We start from the raw sequence: 22,718 nt of genomic DNA, 5'->3' as shown, positions 1-22,718 counted from the left end.
AGGGATAGAGAGTTGTCCTTTATACTGAAGATAGAGTTCGACGGCCGCAGCCCGTTCCTCGGTATGGCCATTATTTCCGGAATTAGAGACTCAAATATTTTAGGTACCCAAAAATTAAGTCTAGAAAAAAGTGCGACGGATTTGCTGGATTTTAGCGGTAATTACTAGGCAACATGACGGGAGGCTTCAGATAAAAGGTCGGGCCTCTGAGCCGCTCCCTTCTCCTTGTGTAGAAAGAAGTCTGTTTTGGAAGGTCAAAATGACCATTTTTTGAAATTTCGCCGGCCTCTCCCTACCAAACGCGCAGGGATAGAGAGTTGTCCTTAATACTGAAGATAGAGTTCGACGAGCTGTATATAACGCACTCATCGGCATTGTTCTAACTTCACGTACTGCGGAGTAATGGCGGCTAGAACATCGGCGGAATAGTGGTTTAAACCCTTCCCCTTTTTTTCTCGAAAATCAGAAAGTGTTCGCGATTGCCGTTTTGATGCTATCGTGTAAGAAGGAAGGCAAGGGGGAGTACAGGGCCGCAGCCCGTTCCTCGGTATGGCCATTATTTCCGGAATTAGAGACTCAAATATTTTAGGTACCCAAAAATTAAGGCTAGAAAAAAGTGCGACGGATTTGCTGGATTTTAGCGGTAATTACTAGGCAACATGCCGAGATGCTACAGTTAAAAGGGCTGGCCTCTGAGCCGCTTCGTTCTCCTTGTGTAGAAAAAAGTCTGTTTTGGAAGGTCAAAATGACAATTTTTTTAAATTTCGCCGGCCTCTCCCTACCAAACGCGCAGGGATAGAGAGTTGTCCTTTATACTGAAGATAGAGTTCGACGAGCTGTATTTAACGCCCTCATCGGCATTGTTCTAACTTCACGTACTGCGGAGTAATGGCGGCTAGAACGTCGGCGGAATAGTCCCGTTTTTTTCTCGAAAATGAGAAAGTGTTCGCGATTGCCGTTTTGATGCTATCGTGTAAGAAGGAAGTCAAGGGGGAGTACAGGGCCGCAGCCCGTTCCTCGGTATGGCCATTATTTCCGGAATTAGAGACTCAAATATTTTAGGTACCCAAAAATTAAGGCTAGAAAAAAGTGCGACGGATTTGCTGGATTTTAGCGGTAATTACTAGGCAACATGCCGGGATGCTACAGTTAAAAGGGCGGGCCTCTGATCCGCTTCGTTCTCCTTGTGTAGAAAAAAGTCTGTTTTGGAAGGTCAAAATGACCATTTTTTGAAATTTCGCCGGCCTCTCCCTACCAAACGCGCAGGGATAGAGAGTTGTCCTTTATACTGAAGATAGAGTTCGACGAGCTGTATTTAACGCACTCATCGGCATTGTTCTAACTTCACGTACTGCGGAGTAATGGCGGCTAGAACGTCGGCGGAATAGTGGTTTAAACCCTTCCCCTTTTTTTCTCGAAAATGAGAAAGTGTTCGCGATTGCCGTTTTGATGCTATCGTGTAAGAAGGAAGTCAAGGGGGAGTACAGGGCCGCAGCCCGTTCCGCGGTATGGCCATTATTTCCGGAATTAGAGACTCAAATATTTTAGGTACCCAAAAATTAAGGCTAGAAAAAAGTGCGACGGATTTGCTGGATTTTAGCGGTAATTACTAGGCAACATGCCGGGATGCTACAGTTAAAAGGGCGGGCCTCTGATCCGCTTCGTTCTCCTTGTGTAGAAAAAAGTCTGTTTTGGAAGGTCAAAATGACCATTTTTTGAAATTTTGCCGGCCTCTCCCTACCAAACGCGCAGGGATAGAGAGTTGTCCTTTATAATGAAGATAGAGTTCGACGAGCTGTATTTAACGCACTCATCGGCATTGTTCTAACTTCACGTACTGCGGAGTAATGGCGGCTAGAACGTCGTCGGAATAGTGGTTTAAACCCTTCCCCTTTTTTTCTCGAAAATCAGAAAGTGTTCGCGATTGCCGTTTTGATGCTATCGTGTAAGAAGTAAGTCAAGGGGGAGTACAGGGCCGCAGCCCGTTCCTCGGTATGGCCATTATTTCCGGAATTAGAGACTCAAATATTTTAGGTACCCAAAAATTAAGGCTAGAAAAAAGTGCGACGGATTTGCTGGATTTTAGCGGTAATTACTAGGCAACATGCCGGGATGCTTCAGATAAAATGGCGGGCCTCTGAGCCGCTTCCTTCTCCTTGTGTAGAAAAAAGTCTGTTTTGGAAGGTCAAAATGACCATTTTTTGAAATTTTGCCGGCCTCTCCCGTCCAAACGCGCAGGGATAGAGAGTTGTCCTTTATACTGAAGATAGAGTTCGACGAGCTGTATTTAAGGCACACATCGGCATTGTTCTGACTTCACGTACTGCGGAGTAATGGCGGCTAGAACGTCGGCGGAATAGTGGTTTAAACCCTTCCCCTTTTTTTCTCGAAAATCAGAAAGTGTTCGCGATTGCCGCTTTGATGCTATCGTGTAAGAAGGAAGTCAAGGGGGAGTACAGGGCCGCAGCCCGTTCCTCGGTATGGCCATTATTTCCGGAATTAGAGACTCAAATATTTTAGGTACCCAAAAATTAAGGCTAGAAAAAAGTGCGACGGATTTGCTGGATTTTAGCGGTAATTACTAGGCAACATGCCGGGATGCTGCAGTTAAAAGGGCGGGCCTCTGAGCCGCTTCGTTCTCCTTGTGTAGAAAAAAGTCTGTTTTGGAAGGTCAAAATGACCATTTTTTGAAATTTCGCCGGCCTCTCCCTACCAAACGCGCAGGGATAGTGAGTTGTCCTTTATACTGAAGATAGAGTTCGACGAGCTGTATTTAACGCACTCATCGGCATTGTTCTAACTTCACGTACTGCGGAGTAATGGCGGCTAGAACGTCGGCGGAATAGTGGTTTAAACCCTTCCCCTTTTTTTCTCGAAAATCAGAAAGTGTTCGCGATTGCCGTTTTGATGCTATCGTGTAAGAAGGAAGTCAAGGGGGAGTACAGGGCCGCAGCCCGTTCCTCGGTATGGCCATTATTTCCGGAATTAGAGACTCAAATATTTTAGGTACCCAAAAATTAAGGCTAGAAAAAAGTGCGACGGATTTGCTGGATTTTAGCGGTAATTACTAGGCAACATGCCGGGAGGCTTCAGATAAAAGGGCGGGCCTCTGAGCCGCTTCCTTCTCCTTGTGTAGAAAAAAGTCTGTTTTGGAAGGTCAAAATGACCATTTTTTGAAATTTCGCTGGTCTCTCCCTACCAAACGAGCAGGGATAGAGAGTTGTCCTTTATACTGAAGATAGAGTTCGACGAGCTGTATTTAACGCACTCATCGGCATTGTTCTAACTTCACGTACTGCGGAGTAATGGCGGCTAGAACGTCGTCGGAATAGTGGTTTAAACCCTTCCCCTTTTTTTCTCGAAAATTAGAAAGTGTTCGCGATTGCCGTTTTGATGCTATCGTGTAAGAAGTAAGTCAAGGGGGAGTACAGGGCCGCAGCCCGTTCCTCGGTATGGCCATTATTTCCGGAATTAGAGACTCAAATATTTTAGGTACCCAAAAATTAAGGCTAGAAAAAAGTGCGACGGATTTGCTGGATTTTAGCGGTAATTACTAGGCAACATGCCGGGATGGTTCAGATAAAAGGGCGGGCCTCTGAGCCGCTTCCTTCTCCTTGTGTAGAAAAAAGTCTGTTTTGGAAGGTAAAAATGACCATTTTTTGAAATTTTGCCGGCCTCTCCCTACCAAACGCGCAGGGATAGAGAGTTGTCATTTATACTGCAGATAGAGTTCGACGAGCTGTATTTAACGCACTCATCGGCATTGTTCTAACTTCACGTACTGCGGAGTAATGGCGGCTAGAACGTCGGCGGAATAGTGGTTTAAACCCTTCCCCTTTTTTTCTCGAAAATGAGAAAGTGTTCGCGATTGCCGTTTTGATGCTATCGTGTAAGAAGTAAGTCAAGGGGGAGTACAGGGCCGCAGCCCGTTCCTCGGTATGGCCATTATTTCCGGAATTAGAGACTCAAATATTTTAGGTACCCAAAAATTAAGGCTAGAAAAAAGTGCGACGGATTTGCTGGATTTTAGCGGTAATTACTAGGCAACATGCCGGGATGCTTCAGATAAAAGGGCGGGCCTCTGAGCCGCTTCCTTCTCCTTGTGTAGAAAAAAGTCTGTTTTGGAAGGTCAAAATGACCATTTTTTGAAATTTTGCCGGCCTCTCCCGTCCAAACGCGCAGGGATAGAGAGTTGTCCTTTATACTGAAGATAGAGTTCGACGAGCTGTATTTAAGGCACACATCGGCATTGTTCTGACTTCACGTACTGCGGAGTAATGGCGGCTAGAACGTCCCCTTTTTTTCTCGAAAATCAGAAAGTGTTCGCGATTGCCGGTTTGATGCTATCGTGTAAGAAGGAAGTCAAGGGGGAGTACAGGGCCGCAGCCCGTTCCTCGGTATGGCCATTATTTCCGGAATTAGAGACTCAAATATTTTAGGTACCCAAAAATTAAGGCTAGAAAAAAGTGCGACGGATTTGCTGGATTTTAGCGGTAATTACTAGGCAACATGCCGGGATGCTGCAGTTAAAAGGGCGGGCCTCTGAGCCGCTTCGTTCTCCTTGTGTAGAAAAAAGTCTGTTTTGGAAGGTCAAAATGACCATTTTTTGAAATTTCGCCGGCCTCTCCCTACCAAACGCGCAGGGATAGTGAGTTGTCCTTTATACTGAAGATAGAGTTCGACGAGCTGTATTTAACGCACTCATCGGCATTGTTCTAACTTCACGTACTGCGGAGTAATATCGGCTAGAACGTCGGCGGAATAGTGGTTTAACCCCTTCCCCTTTTGTTCTCGAAAATGAGAAAGTGTTCGCGATTGCCGCTTTGATGCTATCGTGTAAGAAGTAAGTCAAGGGGGAGTACAGGGCCGCAGCCCGTTCCTCGGTATGGCCATTATTTCCGGAATTAGAGACTCAAATATTTTAGGTACCCAAAAATTAAGGCTAGAAAAAAGTGCGACGGATTTGCTGGATTTTAGCGGTAATTACTAGGCAACATGCCGGGATGCTTCAGATAAAAGGGCGGGCCTCTGAGCCGCTTCCTTCTCCTTGTGTAGAAAAAAGTCTGTTTTGGAAGGACAAAATGACCATTTTTTGAAATTTTGCCGGCGTCTCCCGTCCAAACGCGCAGGGATAGGGAGTTGTCCTTTATACTGAAGATAGAGTTCGACGAGCTGTATTTAACGCACTCATCGGCATTGTTCTAACTTCACGTAGTGCGGAGTAATGGCGGCTAGAACGTCGGCGGAATAGTGGTTTAAACCCTTCCCCTTTTTTTCTCGAAAATCAGAAAGTGTTCGCGATTGCCGTTTTGATGCTATCGTGTAAGAAGGAAGTCAAGGTGGAGTACAGGGCCGCAGCCCGTTCCTCGGTATGGCCATTATTTCCGGAATTAGAGACTCAAATATTTTAGGTACCCAAAAATTAAGGCTAGAAAAAAGTGCGACGGATTTGCTGGATTTTAGCGGTAATTACTAGGCAACATGCCGGGATACTACAGTTAAAAGGGCGGGCCTCTGAGCCGCTTCGTTCTCCTTGTGTAGAAAAAAGTCTGTTTTGGAAGGTCAAAATGACCATTTTTTTAAAATTCGCCGGCCTCTCCCTACCAAACGCGCAGGGATAGAGAGTTGTCCTTTATATTGAAGATAGAGTCCGACGAGCTGTATTTAACGCACTCATCGGCATTGTTCTAACTTCACGTACTGCGGAGTAATGGCGGCTAGAACGTCGGCGGAATAGTGGTTTAAACCCTTCCCCTTATTTTCTCGAAAATCAGAAAGTGTTCGCGATTGCCGTTTTGATGCTATCGTGTAAGAAGTAAGTCAAGGGGGAGTACAAGGCCGCAGCCCGTTCCTCGGTATGGCCATTATTTCCGGAATTAGAGACTCAAATATTTTAGGTACCCAAAAATTAAGGCTAGAAAAAAGTGCGACGGATTTGCTGGATTTTAGCGGTAATTACTAGGCAACATGCCGGGATGGTACAGTTAAAAGGGCGGGCCTCTGAGCCGCTTCGTTCTCCTTGTGTAGAAAAAAGTCTGTTTTGGAAGGTCAAAATGACCATTTTTTCAAATTTCGCCGGCCTCTCCCTACCAAACGCGCAGGGATAGAGAGTTGTCCTTTATACTGAAGATAGAGTCCGACGAGCTGTATTTAACGCACTCATCGGCATTGTTCTAACTTCACGTACTGCGGAGTAATGGCGGCTAGAACGTCCCCTTTTTTTCTCGAAAATCAGAAAGTGTTCGCGATTGCCGCTTTGATGCTATCGTGTAAGAAGGAAGTCAAGGGGGAGTACAGGGCCGCAGCCCGTTCCTCGGTATGGCCATTATTTCCGGAATTAGAGACTCAAATATTTTAGGTACCCAAAAATTAAGGCTAGAAAAAAGTGCGACGGATTTGCTGGATTTTAGCGGTAATTACTAGGCAACATGCCGGGATGCTACAGTTAAAAGGGCGGGCCTCTGAGCCGCTTCGTTCTCCTTGTGTAGAAAAAAGTCTGTTTTGGAAGGTCAAAATGACCATTTTTTGAATTTTCGCCGGCCTCTCCCTACCAAACGCGCAGGGATAGAGAGTTGTCCTTTATACTGAAGATAGAGTTCGACGAGCTGTATTTAACGCACTCATCGGCATTGTTCTAACTTCACGTACTGCGGAGTAATGGCGGCTAGAACGTCGGCGGAATAGTGGTTTAAACCCTTCCCCTTTTTTTCTCGAAAATCAGAATGTGTTCGCGATTGCCTTTTTGATGCTATCGTGAAAGAAGTAAGTCCAGGGGAGTACAGGGAATTTGAAATTTCGCCGGCCTCTCCCTACCAAACGCGCAGGGATAGAGAGTTGTCCTTTATACTGAAGATAGAGTTCGACGAGCTGTATTTAACGCACTCATCGGGATTGTTCTAACTTCACGTACTGCGGAGTAATGGCGGCTAGAACGTCGGCGGAATAGTGGTTTAAACCCTTCCCCTTTTTTTCTCGAAAATCAGAAAGTGTTCGCGATTGCCGTTTTGATGCTATCGTGTAAGAAGTAAGTCAAGGGGGAGTACAAGGCCGCAGCCCGTTCCTCGGTATGGCCATTATTTCCGGAATTAGAGACTCAAATATTTTAGGTACCCAAAAATTAAGGCTAGAAAAAAGTGCGACGGATTTGCTGGATTTTAGCGGTAATTACTAGGCAACATGCCGGGATGCTACAGTTAAAAGGGCGGGCCTCTGAGCCGCTTCGTTCTCCTTGTGTAGAAAAAAGTCTGTTTTGGAAGGTCAAAATGACCATTTTTTGAAATTTCGCCGGCCTCTCCCTACCAAACGCGCAGGGATAGAGAGTTGTCCTTTATACTCAGGATAGAGTTCGACGAGCTGTATTTAACGCACTCATCGGCATTGCTCTAACTTCACGTACTGCGGAGAAATGGCGGCTAGAACGTCGGCGGAATAGTGGTTTAAACCCTTCCCCTTTTTTTCTCGAAAATCAGAAAGTGTTCGCGATTGCCGCTTTGATGCTATCGTGTAAGAAGGAAGTCAAGGGGGAGTACAGGGCCGCAGCCCGTTCCTCGGTATGGCCATTATTTCCGGAATTAGAGACTCAAATATTTTAGGTACCCAAAAATTAAGGCTAGAAAAAAGTGCGACGGATTTGCTGGATTTTAGCGGTAATTACTAGGCAACATGCCGGATGGTTCAGATAAAAGGGCGGGCCTCTGAGCCGCTTCCTTCTCCTTGTGTAGAAAAAAGTCTGTTTTGGAAGGTCAAAATGACCATTTTTTGGATTTTGCCGGCCTCTCCCGTCCAAACGCGCAGGGATAGAGAGTTGTCCTTTATACTGAAGATAGAGTTCGACGAGCTGTATTTAACGCACTCATCGGCATTGTTCTAACTTCACGTAGTGCGGAGTAATGGCGGCTAGAACGTCGGCGGAATAGTGGTTTAAACCCTTCCCCTTTTTTTCTCGAAAATCAGAAAGTGTTCGCGATTGCCGTTTTGATGCTATCGTGTAAGAAGGAAGTCAAGGTGGAGTACAGGGCCGCAGCCCGTTCCTCGGTATGGCCATTATTTCCGGAATTAGAGACTCAAATATTTTAGGTACCCAAAAATTAAGGCTAGAAAAAAGTGCGACGGATTTGCTGGATTTTAGCGGTAATTACTAGGCAACATGCCGGGATACTACAGTTAAAAGGGCGGGCCTCTGAGCCGCTTCGTTCTCCTTGTGTAGAAAAAAGTCTGTTTTGGAAGGTCAAAATGACCATTTTTTTAAATTTCGCCGGCCTCTCCCTACCAAACGCGCAGGGATAGAGAGTTGTCCTTTATACTGAAGATAGAGTCCGACGAGCTGTATTTAACGCACTCATCGGCATTGTTCTAACTTCACGTACTGCGGAGTAATGGCGGCTAGAACGTCGGCGGAATAGTGGTTCCCCTTATTTTCTCGAAAATCAGAAAGTGTTCGCGATTGCCGTTTTGATGCTATCGTGTAAGAAGTAAGTCAAGGGGGAGTACAAGGCCGCAGCCCGTTCCTCGGTATGGCCATTATTTCCGGAATTAGAGACTCAAATATTTTAGGTATCCAAAAATTAAGGCTAGAAAAAAGTGCGACGGATTTGCTGGATTTTAGCGGTAATTACTAGGCAACATGCCGGGATGCTACAGTTAAAAGGGCGGGCCTCTGAGCCGCTTCGTTCTCCTTGTGTAGAAAAAAGTCTGTTTTGGAAGGTCAAAATGACCATTTTTTTAAATTTCGCCGGCCTCTCCCTACCAAACGCGCAGGGATAGAGAGTTGTCCTTTATACTGAAGATAGAGTCCGACGAGCTGTATTTAACGCACTCATCGGCATTGTTCTAACTTCACGTACTGCGGAGTAATGGCGGCTAGAACGTCGGCGGAATAGTGGTTTAAACCCTTCCCCTTTTTTTCTCGAAAATCAGAAAGTGTTCGCGATTGCCGCTTTGATGCTATCGTGTAAGAAGGTAGTCAAGGGGGAGTACAGGGCCGCAGCCCGTTCCTCGGTATGGCCATTATTTCCGGAATTAGAGACTCAAATATTTTAGGTACCCAAAAATTAAGGCTAGAAAAAAGTGCGACGGATTTGCTGGATTTTAGCGGTAATTACTAGGCAACATGCCGGGATGCTACAGTTAAAAGGGCGGGCCTCTGAGCCGCTTCGTTCTCCTTGTGTAGAAAAAAGTCTGTTTTGGAAGGTCAAAATGACCATTTTTTGGATTTTGCCGGCGTCTCCCGTCCAAACGCGCAGGGATAGAGAGTTGTCCTTTATACTGAAGATAGAGTTCGACGAGCTGTATTTAACGCACTCATCTGCATTGTTCTAACTTCACGTAGTGCGGAGTAATGGCGGCTAGAACGTCGGCGGAATAGTGGTTTAAACCCTTCCCCTTTTTTTCTCGAAAATCAGAAAGTGTTCGCGATTGCCGTTTTGATGCTATCGTGTAAGAAGGAAGTCAAGGTGGAGTACAGGGCCGCAGCCCGTTCCTCGGTATGGCCATTATTTCCGGAATTAGAGACTCAAATATTTTAGGTACCCAAAAATTAAGGCTAGAAAAAAGTGCGACGGATTTGCTGGATTTTAGCGGTAATTACTAGGCAACATGGCGGGATACTACAGTTAAAAGGGCGGGCCTCTGAGCCGCTTCGTTCTCCTTGTGTAGAAAAAAGTCTGTTTTGGAAGGTCAAAATGACCATTTTTTGAAATTTCGCCGGCCTCTCCCTACCAAACGCGCAGGGATAGAGAGTTGTCCTTTATACTGAAGATAGAGTTCGATGAGCTGTATTTAACGCACTCATCGGCATTGTTCTAACTTTACGTACTGCGTAGTAAAGGCGGCTAGAACGTCGGCGGAATAGTGGTTTAAACCCTTCCCCTTTTTTTCTCGAAAATCAGAAAGTGTTCGCGATTGCCGTTTTGATGCTATCGTGTAAGAAGGAAGTCAAGGTGTAGTACAGGGCCGCAGCCCGTTCCTCGGTATGGCCATTATTTCCGGAATTAGAGACTCAAATATTTTAGGTACCCAAAAATTAAGGCTAGAAAAAAGTGCGACGGATTTGCTGGATTTTAGCGGTAATTTCTAGGCAACATGCCGGGATGCTACAGTTAAAAGGGCGGGCCTCTGAGCCGCTTCGTTCTCCTTGTGTAGAAAAAAGTCTGTTTTGGAAGGTCAAAATGACCATTTTTTGAATTTTCGCCGGCCTCTCCCTACCAAACGCGCAGGGATAGAGAGTTGTCCTTTATACTGAAGATAGAGTTCGACGAGCTGTATTTAACGCACTCATCGGCATTGTTCTAACTTCACGTACTGCGGAGTAATGGCGGCTAGAACGTCGGCGGAATAGTGGTTTAAACCCTTCCCCTTTTTTTCTCGAAAATCAGAAAGTGTTCGCGATTGCCGTTTTGATGCTATCGTGTAAGAAGGAAGTCAAGGTGGAGTACAGGGCCGCAGCCCGTTCCTCGGTATGGCCATTATTTCCGGAATTAGAGACTCAAATATTTTAGGTACCCAAAAATTAAGGCTAGAAAAAAGTGCGACGGATTTGCTGGATTTTAGCGGTAATTACTAGGCAACATGCCGGGATGCTACAGTTAAAAGGGCGGGCCTCTGAGCCGCTTCGTTCTCCTTGTGTAGAAAAAAGTCTGTTTTGGAAGGTCAAAATGACCATTTTTTTTAATTTCGCCGGCCTCTCCCTACCAAACGCGCAGGGATAGAGAGTTGTCCTTTATACTGAAGATAGAGTTCGACGAGCTGTATTTAACGCACTCATCGGCATTGTTCTAACTTCACGTACTGCGGAGTAATGGCGGCTAGAACGTCGGCGGAATAGTGGTTTAAACCCTTCCCCTTTTTTTCTCGAAAATCAGAATGTGTTCGCGATTGCCTTTTTGATGCTATCGTGTAAGAAGTAAGTCAAGGGGAGTACAGGGAATTTGAAATTTCGCCGGCCTCTCCCTACCAAACGCGCAGGGATAGAGAGTTGTCCTTTATACTGAAGATAGAGGTCGACGAGCTGTATTTAACGCACTCATCGGGATTGTTCTAACTTCACGTACTGCGGAGTAATGGCGGCTAGAACGTCGGCGGAATAGTGGTTTAAACCCTTCCCCTTTTTTTCTCGAAAATCAGAAAGTGTTCGCGATTGCCGTTTTGATGCTATCGTGTAAGAAGTAAGTCAAGGGGGAGTACAAGGCCGCAGCCCGTTCCTCGGTATGGCCATTATTTCCGGAATTAGAGACTCAAATATTTTAGGTACCCAAAAATTAAGGCTAGAAAAAAGTGCGACGGATTTGCTGGATTTTAGCGGTAATTACTAGGCAACATGCCGGGATGCTACAGTTAAAAGGGCGGGCCTCTGAGCCGCTTCGTTCTCCTTGTGTAGAAAAAAGTCTGTTTTGGAAGGTCAAAATGACCATTTTTTGAAATTTCGCCGGCCTCTCCCTACCAAACGCGCAGGGATAGAGAGTTGTCCTTTATACTGAAGATAGAGTCCGACGAGCTGTATTTAACGCACTCATCGGCATTGTTCTAACTTCACGTACTGCGGAGTAATGGCGGCTAGAACGTCGGCGGAATAGTGGTTTAAACCCTTCCCCTTTTTTTCTCGAAAATCAGAAAGTGTTCGCGATTGCCGTTTTGATGCTATCGTGTAAGAAGTAAGTCAAGGGGGAGTACAAGGCCGCAGCCCGTTCCTCGGTATGGCCATTATTTCCGGAATTAGAGACTCAAATATTTTAGGTACCCAAAAATTAAGGCTAGAAAAAAGTGCGACGGATTTGCTGGATTTTAGCGGTAATTACTAGGCAACATGCCGGGATGCTACAGTTAAAAGGGCGGGCCTCTGAGCCGCTTCGTTCTCCTTGTGTAGAAAAAAGTCTGTTTTGGAAGGTCAAAATGACCATTTTTTGAAATTTCGCCGGCCTCTCCCTACCAAACGCGCAGGGATAGAGAGTTGTCCTTTATACTGAAGATAGAGTTCGACGAGCTGTATTTAACGCACTCATCGGCATTGTTCTAACTTCACGTACTGCGGAGTAATGGCGGCTAGAACGTCGGCGGAATAGTGGTTTTAAACCCTTCCCCTTTTTTTCTCGAAAATCAGAAAGTGTTCGCGATTGCCGCTTTGATGCTATCGTGTAAGAAGTAAGTCAAGGGGGAGTACAGGGCCGCAGCCCGTTCCTCGGTATGGCCATTATTTCCGGAATTAGAGACTCAAATATTTTAGGTACCCAAAAATTAAGGCTAGAAAAAAGTGCGACGGATTTGCTGGATTTTAGCGGTAATTACTAGGCAACATGCCGGGATGCTACAGTTAAAAGGGCGGGCCTCTGAGCCGCTTCGTTCTCCTTGTGTAGAAAAAAGTCTGTTTTGGAAGGTCAAAATGACCATTTTTTGAAATTTTGCCGGCCTCTCCCTACCAAATGCGCAGGCATAGAGAGTTGTCCTTTATACTGAAGATAGAGTTCGACGAGCTGTATTTAACGCACTCATCGGCATTGTTCTAACTTCACGTACTGCGGAGTAATGGCGGCTTGAACGTCGGCGGAATAGTGGTTTTAAACCCTTCCCCTTTTTTTCTCGAAAATCAGAAAGTGTTCGCGATTGCCGTTTTGATGCTATCGTGTAAGAAGGAAGTCAAGGGGGAGTACAGGGCCGCAGCCCGTTCCTCGGTATGGCCATTATTTCCGGAATTAGAGACTCATATATTTTAGGTACCCAAAAATTAAGGCTAGAAAAAAGTGCGACGTATTTGCTGGATTTTAGCGGTAATTACTAGGCAACATGCCGGGATGCTACAGTTAAAAGGGCGGGCCTCTGAGCCGCTTCGTTCTCCTTGTGTAGAAAAAAGTCTGTTTTGGAAGGTCAAAATGACCATTTTTTTAAATTTCGCCGGCCTCTCCCTACCAAACGCGCAGGGATAGAGAGTTGTCCTTTATACTGAAGATAGAGTCCGACGAGCTGTATTTAACGCACTCATCGGCATTGTTCTAACTTCACGTACTGCGGAGTAATGGCGGCTAGAACGTCGGCGGAATAGTGGTTACCCTTCCCCTTTTTTTCTCGAAAATCAGAAAGTGTTCGCGATTGCCGCTTTGATGCTATCGTGTAAGAAGGAAGTCAAGGGGGAGTACAGGGCCGCAGCCCGTTCCTCGGTATGGCCATTATTTCCGGAATTAGAGACTCAAATATTTTAGGTACCCAAAAATTAAGGCTAGAAAAAAGTGCGACGGATTTGCTGGATTTTAGCGGTAATTACTAGGCAACATGCCGGATGGTTCAGATAAAAGGGCGGGCCTCTGAGCCGCTTCCTTCTCCTTGTGTAGAAAAAAGTCTGTTTTGGAAGGTCAAAATGACCATTTTTTGGATTTTGCCGGCCTCTCCCGTCCAAACGCGCAGGGATAGAGAGTTGTCCTTTATACTGAAGATAGAGTTCGACGAGCTGTATTTAACGCACTCATCGGCATTGTTCTAACTTCACGTAGTGCGGAGTAATGGCGGCTAGAACGTCGGCGGAATAGTGGTTTAAACCCTTCCCCTTTTTTTCTCGAAAATCAGAAAGTGTTCGCGATTGCCGTTTTGATGCTATCGTGTAAGAAGGAAGTCAAGGTGGAGTACAGGGCCGCAGCCCGTTCCTCGGTATGGCCATTATTTCCGGAATTAGAGACTCAAATATTTTAGGTACCCAAAAATTAAGGCTAGAAAAAAGTGCGACGGATTTGCTGGATTTTAGCGGTAATTACTAGGCAACATGCCGGGATACTACAGTTAAAAGGGCGGGCCTCTGAGCCGCTTCGTTCTCCTTGTGTAGAAAAAAGTCTGTTTTGGAAGGTCAAAATGACCATTTTTTTAAATTTCGCCGGCCTCTCCCTACCAAACGCGCAGGGATAGAGAGTTGTCCTTTATACTGAAGATAGAGTCCGACGAGCTGTATTTAACGCACTCATCGGCATTGTTCTAACTTCACGTACTGCGGAGTAATGGCGGCTAGAACGTCGGCGGAATAGTGGTTTAAACCCTTCCCCTTTTTTTCTCGAAAATCAGAAAGTGTTCGCGATTGCCGTTTTGATGCTATCGTGTAAGAAGGAAGTCAAGGGGGAGTACAGGGCCGCAGCCCGTTCCTCGGTATGGCCATTATTTCCGGAATTAGAGACTCAAATATTTTAGGTACCCAAAAATTAAGGCTAGAAAAAAGTGCGACGGATTTGCTGGATTTTAGCGGTAATTACTAGGCAACATGCCGGGATTGTTCAGATAAAAGGGCGGGCCTCTGAGCCGCTTCGTTCTCCTTGTGTAGAAAAAAGTCTGTTTTGGAAGGTCAAAATGACCATTTTTTGGATTTTGCCGGCGTCTCCCGTCCAAACGCGCAGGGATAGAGAGTTGTCCTTTATACTGAAGATAGAGTTCGACGAGCTGTATTTAACGCACTCATCTGCATTGTTCTAACTTCACGTAGTGCGGAGTAATGGCGGCTAGAACGTCGGCGGAATAGTGGTTTAAACCCTTCCCCTTTTTTTCTCGAAAATCAGAAAGTGTTCGCGATTGCCGTTTTGATGCTATCGTGTAAGAAGGAAGTCAAGGTGGAGTACAGGGCCGCAGCCCGTTCCTCGGTATGGCCATTATTTCCGGAATTAGAGACTCAAATATTTTAGGTACCCAAAAATTAAGGCTAGAAAAAAGTGCGACGGATTTGCTGGATTTTAGCGGTAATTACTAGGCAACATGCCGGATGGTACAGTTAAAAGGGCGGGCCTCTGAGCCGCTTCGTTCTCCTTGTGTAGAAAAAAGTCTGTTTTGGAAGGTCAAAATGACCATTTTTTGAAATTTCGCAGGCCTCTCCCTACCAAACGCGCAGGGATAGAGAGTTGTCCTTTATACTGAAGATAGCGTTCGACGAGCTGTATTTAACGCACTCATCGGCATTGTTCTAACTTCACGTACTGCGGAGTAATGGCGGCTAGAACGTCGGCGGAATAGTGGTTTAAACCTTTCCCCTTTTTTTCTCGAAAATCAGAAAGTGTTCGCGATTGCCGTTTTGATGCTATCGTGTAAGAAGGAAGTCAAGGTGGAGTACAGGGCCGCAGCCCGTTCCTTGATATGGCCATTATTTCGGGAATCAGAGACTCAAATATTTTAGGTACCCAAAAATTAAGGCTAGAAAAAAGTGCGACGGATTTGCTGGATTTTAGCGGTAATTACTAGGCAACATGCCGGGATGCTACAGTTAAAAGGGCGGGCCTCTGAGCCGCTTCGTTCCCCTTGTGTAGAAAAAAGTCTGTTTTGGAAGGTCAAAATGACCATTTTTTGAAATTTTGCCGGCCTCTCCCGTCCAAACGCGCAGGGATAGAGAGTTGTCCTTTATACTGAAGATAGAGTTCGATGAGCTGTATTTAACGCACACATCGGCATTGTTCTAACTTCACGTACTGCGGAGTAATGGCGGCTAGAACGTCGGCGGAATAGTGGTTTAAACCCTTCCCCTTTTTTTCTCGAAAATCAGAAAGTGTTCGCGATTGCCGTTTTGATGCTATCGTGTAAGAAGGAAGTCAAGGTGGAGTACAGGGCCGCAGCCCGTTCCTCGGTATGGCCATTATTTCCGGAATTAGAGACTCAAATATTTTAGGTACCCAAAAATTAAGGCTAGAAAAAAGTGCGACGGATTTGCTGGATTTTAGCGGTAATTACTAGGCAACATGCCGGGATGCTACAGTTAAAAGGGCGGGCCTCTGAGCCGCTTCGTTCTCCTTGTGTAGAAAAAAGTCTGTTTTGGAAGGTCAAAATGACCATTTTTTGAAATTTTGCCGGCCTCTCCCTACCAAACGCGCAGGGATAGAGAGTTGTCCTTTATACTGAAGATAGAGTTCGACGAGCTGTATTTAACGCACTCATCGGCATTGTTCTAACTTCACGTACTGCGGAGTAATGGCGGCTAGAACGTCGGCGGAATAGTGGTTTTAAACCCTTCCCCTTTTTTTCTCGAAAATCAGAAAGTGTTCGCGATTGCCGTTTTGATGCTATCGTGTAGGAAGTAAGTCAAGGGGGAGTACAGGGCCGCAGCCCGTTCCTCGGTATGGCCATTATTTCCGGAATTAGAGACTCAAATATTTTAGGTACCCAAAAATTAAGGCTAGAAAAAAGTGCGACGGATTTGCTGGATTTTAGCGGTAATTACTAGGCAACATGCCGGGATTGTTCAGATAAAAGGGCGGGCCTCTGAGCCGCTTCCTTCTCCTTGTGTAGAAAAAAGTCTGTTTTGGAAGGTCAAAATGACCATTTTTTGGATTTTGCCGGCCTCTCCCGTCCAAACGCGCAGGGATAGAGAGTTGTCCTTTATACTGAAGATAGAGTTCGACGAGCTGTATTTAACGCACTCATCTGCATTGTTCTAACTTCACGTAGTGCGGAGTAATGGCGGCTAGAACGTCGGCGGAATAGTGGTTTAAACCCTTCCCCTTTTTTTCTCGAAAATCAGAAAGTGTTCGCGATTGCCGTTTTGATGCTTCGTTCTCCTTGTGTAGAAAAAAGTCTGTTTTGGAAGGTCAAAATGACCATTTTTTTAAATTTTGCCGGCCTCTCCCTACCAAATGCGCAGGCATAGAGAGTTGTCCTTTATACTGAAGATAGAGTTCGAAGAGCTGTATTTAACGCACTCATCGGCATTGTTCTAACTTCACGAACTGCGGAGTAATGGCGGCTAGAACGTCGGCGGAATAGTGGTTTAAACCCTTCCCCTTCTTTTCTCGAAAATCAGAAAGTGTTCGCGATTGCCGCTTTGATGCTATCGTGTAAGAAGGAAGTCAAGGGGGAGTACAGGGCCGCAGCCCGTTCCTCGGTATGGCCATTATTTCCGGAATTAGAGACTCAAATATTTTAGGTACCCAAAAATTAAGGCTAGAAAAAAGTGCCACGGATTTGCTGGATTTTGGCGGTAATTACTAGGCAACATGCCGTGATGCTACAGTTAAAAGGGCGGGCCTCTGAGCCGCTTCGTTCTCCTTGTGTAGAAAAAAGTCTGTTTTGGAAGGTCAAAATGACCATTTTTTGAAATTTCGCAGGCCTCTCCCTACCAAACGCGCAGGGATAGAGAGTTGTCCTTTATACTGAAGATAGAGTTCGACGAGCTGTATTTAACGCACTCATCGACATTGTTCTAACTTCACGTACTGCGGAGTAATGGCGGCTAGAACGTCGGCGGAATAGTGGTTTAAACCCTTCCCCTTTTTTTCTCGAAAATCAGAAAGTGTTCGCGATTGCCGTTTTGATGCTATCGTGTAAGAAGGAAGTCAAGGTGGAGTACAGGGCCGCAGCCCGTTCCTTGGTATGGCCATTATTTCGGGAATTAGAGACTCAAATATTTTAGGTACCCAAAAATTAAGGCTAGAAAAAAGTGCGACGGATTTGCTGGATTTTAGCGGTAATTACTAGGCAACATGCCGGGATGCTACAGTTAAAAGGGAGGGCCTCTGAGCCGCTTCGTTCCCCTTGTGTAGAAAAAAGTCTGTTTTGGAAGGTCAAAATGACCATTTTTTGAAATTTCGCAGGCCTCTCCCTACCAAACGCGCAGGGATAGAGAGTTGTCCTTTATACTGAAGATAGAGTTCGACGAGCTGTATTTAACGCACACATCGGCATTGTTCTAACTTCACGTACTGCGGAGTAATGGCGGCTAGAACGTCGGCGGAATAGTGGTTTAAACCCTTCCCCTTCTTTTCTCGAAAATCGTCCCCTTTTTTTCTCGAAAATCAGAAAGTGTTCGCGATTGCCGCTTTGATGCTATCGTGTAAGAAGGAAGTCAAGGGGGAGTACAGGGCCGCAGCCCGTTCCTCGGTATGGCCATTATTTCCGGAATTAGAGACTCAAATATTTTAGGTACCCAAAAATTAAGGCTAGAAAAAAGTGCGACGGATTTGCTGGATTTTAGCGGTAATTACTAGGCAACATGCCGGGATGCTGCAGTTAAAAGGGCGGGCCTCTGAGCCGCTTCGTTCTCCTTGTGTAGAAAAAAGTCTGTTTTGGAAGGCCAAAATGACCATTTTTTTTAATTTCGCCGGCCTCTCCCTACCAAACGCGCAGGGATAGAGAGTTGTCCTTTATACTGAAGATAGAGTTCGACGAGCTGTATTTAACGCACTCATCGGCATTGTTCTAACTTCAAGTACTGCGGAGTAATGGCGGCTAGAACGTCGGCGGAATAGTGGTTTCCCTTTTTTTCTCGAAAATCAGAAAGTGTTCGCGATTGCCGTTTTGATGCTATCGTGTAAGAAGTAAATCAAGGGGGAGTACAAGGCCGCAGCCCGTTCCTCGGTATGGCCATTATTTCCGGAATTAGAGACTCAAATATTTTAGGTACCCAAAAATTAAGGCTAGAAAAAAGTGCGACGGATTTGCTGGATTTTAGCGGTAATTACTAGGCAACATGCCGGGATGCTACAGTTAAAATGGCGGGCCTCTGAGCCGCTTCGTTCTCCTTGTGTAGAAAAAAGTCTGTTTAGGAAGGTCAAAATGACCATTTTTTGAAATTTTGCCGGCCTCTCCCTACCAAACGCGCAGGCATAGGGAGTTGTCCTTTATACTGAAGATAGAGTTCGACGAGCTGTATTTAACGCACTCATCGGCATTGTTCTAACTTCACGTACTGCGGAGTAATGGCGGCTAGAACGTCGGCGGAATAGTGGAAAATCAGAAAGTGTTCGCGATTGCCGCTTTGATGCTATCGTGTAAGAAGGAAGTCAAGGGGGAGTACAGGGCCGCAGCCCGTTCCTCGGTATGGCCATTATTTCCGGAATTAGAGACTCAAATATTTTAGGTACCCAAAAATTAAGGCTAGAAAAAAGTGCGTCGGATTTGCTGGATTTTAGCGGTAATTACAAAGCAACATGCCGGGATGCTACAGTTAAAAGGGCGGGCCTCTGAGCCGCTTCGTTCTCCTTGTGTAGAAAAAAGTCTGTTTTGGAAGGTCAAAATGACCATTTTTTGAATTTTCGCCGGCCTCTCCCTACCAAACGCGCAGGGATAGAGATTTGTCCTTTATACTGAAGATAGAGTTCGACGAGCTGTATTTAACGCACTCATCGGCATTGTTCTAACTTCACGTACTGCGGAGTAATGGCGGCTAGAACGTCGGCGGAATAGTGGTTTAACTCTTCCCCTTTTTTTCTCGAAAATCAGAAAGTGTTCGCGATTGCCGTTTTGATGCTATCGTGTAAGAAGGAAGTCAAGGTGGAGTACAGACCGCAGCCCGTTCCTCGGTATGGCCATTATTTCCGGAATTAGAGACTCAAATATTTTAGGTACCCAAAAATTAAGGCTAGAAAAAAGTGCGACGGATTTGCTGGATTTTAGCGGTAATTACTAGGCAACATGCCGGGATGCTACAGTTAAAAGGGCGGGCCTCTGAGCCGCTTCGTTTTCCTTGTGTAGAAAAAAGTCTGTTTTGGAAGGTCAAAATGACCATTTTTTTAAATTTCGCCGGCCTCTCCCTACCAAACGCGCAGGGATAGAGAGTTGTCCTTTATATTGAAGATAGAGTACGACGAGCTGTATTTAACGCACTCATCGGCGTTGTTCTAACTTCACGTACTGCGGAGTAATGGCGCCTAGAACGTCGGCGGAATAGTGGAAAATCAGAAAGTGTTCGCGATTGCCGCTTTGATGCTATCGTGTAAGAAGGAAGTCAAGGGGGAGTACAGGGCCGCAGCCCGTTCCTCGGTATGGCCATTATTTCCGGAATTAGAGACTCAAATATTTTAGGTACCCAAAAATTAAGGCTAGAAAAAAGTGCGACGGATTTGCTGGATTTTAGCGGTAATTACTAGGCAACATGCCGGGATGCTACAGTTAAAAGGGCGGGCCTCTGAGCCGCTTCGTTCTCCTTGTGTAGAAAAAAGTCTGTTTTGTAAGGTCAAAATGACCATTTTTTGAAATTTCGCCGGCCTCTCCGTACCAAACGCGCAGGGATAGAGAGTTGTCTTTACACTGAAGATAGAGTTCGACGAGCTGTATTTAACGCACTCATCGGCATTGTTCTAACTTCACGTACTGCGGAGTAATGGCGGCTAGAACGTCGGCGGAATAGTGGTTTAAACCCTTCCCCTTTTTTTCTCGAAAATCAGAAAGTGTTCGCGATTGCCGTTTTGATGCTATCGTGTAAGAAGTAAGTCAAGGGGGAGTACAGGGCCGCAGCCCGTTCCTCGGTATGGCCATTATTTCCGGAATTAGAGACTCAAATATTTTAGGTACCCAAAAATTAAGGCTAGAAAAAAGTGCGTCGGATTTGCTGGATTTTAGCGGTAATTACTAGGCAACATACCGGGATGCTTCAGATAAAAGGGCGGGCCTCTGAGCCGCTTCCTTCTCCTTGTGTAGAAAAAAGTCTGTTTTGGAAGGTCAAAATGACCATTTTTTGAAATTTTGCCGGCCTCTCCCGTCCAAACGCGCAGGGATAGAGAGTTGTCCTTTATACTGAAGATAGAGTTCGAGGAGCTGTATTTAACGCACACATCGGCATTGTTCTAACTTCACGTACTGCGGAGTAATGGCGGCTAGAACGTCGGCGGAATAGTGGTTTTTTCCCTTTTTCCCCTTTTTTTCTCGAAAATCAGATAGTGTTCGCGATTGCCGTTTTGATGCTATCGTGTAAGAAGGAAGTCAAGGGGGAGTACAGGGCCGTAGTCCGTTCCTCGGTATGGCCATTATTTCCGGAATTAGAGACGCAAATATTTTAGGTACCCAAAAATTAAGGCTAGAAAAATGTGCGACGGATTTGCTGGATGTTAGCGGTAATTACTATGCAACATGCCGGGATGCTACAATTAAAAGGGCGGGCCTCTGAGCCGCTTCCTTCTCCTTGTGTAGAAAAAAGTCTGTTTTGGAAGGTGAAAATGACCATTTTTTGTAAATTTTGCCGGCCTCTCCCGTCCAAAGGCGCAGGGATAGAGAGTTGTCCTTTATACTGAAGATAGAGTTCGACGAGCTGTATTTAACGCACTCATCGGCATTGTTGTAGCTTTACGTACTGCGGAGTAATTGCGGCTAGAACGTCGGCGGAAAATCAGAAAGTGTTCGCGATTACCATTTTGATGCTATCGCATAAGAAGGAAGTCAAGGGGGAGTACAGGGCCGCAGCCCGTTCCTCGGTATGGCCATTATTTGCGTATTTAGAGACTGGAATATTTTAGGTACCCAAAAATTAAGGCTAGAACAAAGTGCGGCGGATTTGCCGGATTTTAGCGCTGATTACTAGTGAAGGTGTGGGGATGCTACAGTTGAGAAGGCGGGCCTCTGATTCGCTCCGTTTTACTTGTGTAGAAAAAATTCTTTTTTGGAATGTCGAAGGGAACATTTTTTGAAAATTTGCCGGCCTCTCCCGTCCAAACGTACGGTGATAGAGAGTTGTCCTTTATCCTGGAGATAGAGTTCGAGGAGCTGTATTCAACGCCCTCATTGACTTTGTTCCCAGTACACGTACTGCGGAGGTATGGCGGCAAGAATGTCGGCGGAGTTGTGTTCTTTTTTTTTCGAAAATCAGTTTCTGTTCGCGATTCCAATTTTGATACTATCTTGTAAGAAGCAAGTCAAGGGGGCATACAGGACCGCATCCCGTTCCTCGGTATGGCCATTATTTCCGGAGTTAGAGGCTGGAATATTTTAGGTACCCAAAAAATAAGGCTAGAATAAAGTGCGGCGGTTTTGCCGGATTTTAGCGCTGATTACTAATGGAGATGTGGAGAAGCTACAGTTAAATGTGCGGGCCTCTGAGTCGCTCTGTTCTCCTTGTGTAGGAAAAATTCTTTTTTGGAGGGTCAAAATGACCATATTTTGAAAATTTGCCGGCCTCTCCCGTCCAAACCCACGGGGATAGAGAGTTGCCCTTTATGCTGGAGATAGAGTTCGAGGAGCTGTATTCAACGCGCCCATTGACTTTGTTCCCAGTACACGTACTGCGGAGTTATGGATTTTTTTTTCGACAATCAGTTTGTGTTCGCGATTCAAATTTTGATACTATCGTGTAAGAAGCAAGTCAAGGGGGAATACATTACCGCATTCCGTTCCTCGGTATGGCCATTATATCGGGAAATAATGGCGATATAGAGGAACGTGATGTATTCTTTTATTCCACCTTGACTTACTTCGGACTCGATATCATCAAAATGGTAATCTCGAACAGATACTGATTATGGAGAAAGAATAGCAAGGCTTCTATTCCACCTACATTATCGGCGCCGTATCTGCGCTGTATGTGTAGTGAGAACAAAGTAGATAAATGCAGAGAATAGTTCTCCACGAACTCTATCTATAGTATAAAAGACAACCCTTTGTCACCAGGCATATGGGCATTAGGGATCGAGAAATGAAAAAAAAATGGTAATTTTGGTCTTCGAAATCAGAATTTTCTCTACACGATTATAACGAAGGGGCTCAGAGTCTCGCCCTTTTCACTGTAGGATACCCGCATGTTCACAAATATTCACGAATAAATTCGAGCAAATCCGGTGCCCTTTTCTGTAGTCTTGTGCTTCAACTGTGTATTTTTTTATCCCTTGCAGTGAGAGAATACCTCTTGACACTCTTGTTTGCATTAGGTACACATCGACTTTAGTAATGTCAAATTTCTTCAAAAGTTTGGCAATTAGTGTTGTTCTTGTTTCATCTGGTAACTCCTTTGTTGTAGTTTTTAAGAAATACTCATTATCTTAGTAGTTTCATAATTATTTGGAAATTTATTGTAG

The 22,718-nt window shown here is 45.3% G+C and overlaps 1 protein-coding gene across 1 annotated transcript in view; it reads left to right on the top strand.

Annotated features, from left to right (window-relative positions):
• LOC138710869 (mannose-P-dolichol utilization defect 1 protein homolog) overlaps positions 1 to 22,718 on the top strand; it is a 524,941-nt gene that overhangs the window by 501,054 nt on the left and 1,169 nt on the right. The gene's annotated exons all lie outside the window — the stretch shown is intronic.

This window comes from Periplaneta americana, chromosome 12, assembly GCF_040183065.1.
Source record: "Periplaneta americana isolate PAMFEO1 chromosome 12, P.americana_PAMFEO1_priV1, whole genome shotgun sequence".
Taxonomy (NCBI): domain Eukaryota; kingdom Metazoa; phylum Arthropoda; class Insecta; order Blattodea; family Blattidae; genus Periplaneta; species Periplaneta americana.
The sequence above is the reverse complement of the archived record's forward strand: the minus strand, read 5'-3'. Positions and strand labels throughout refer to the sequence as shown.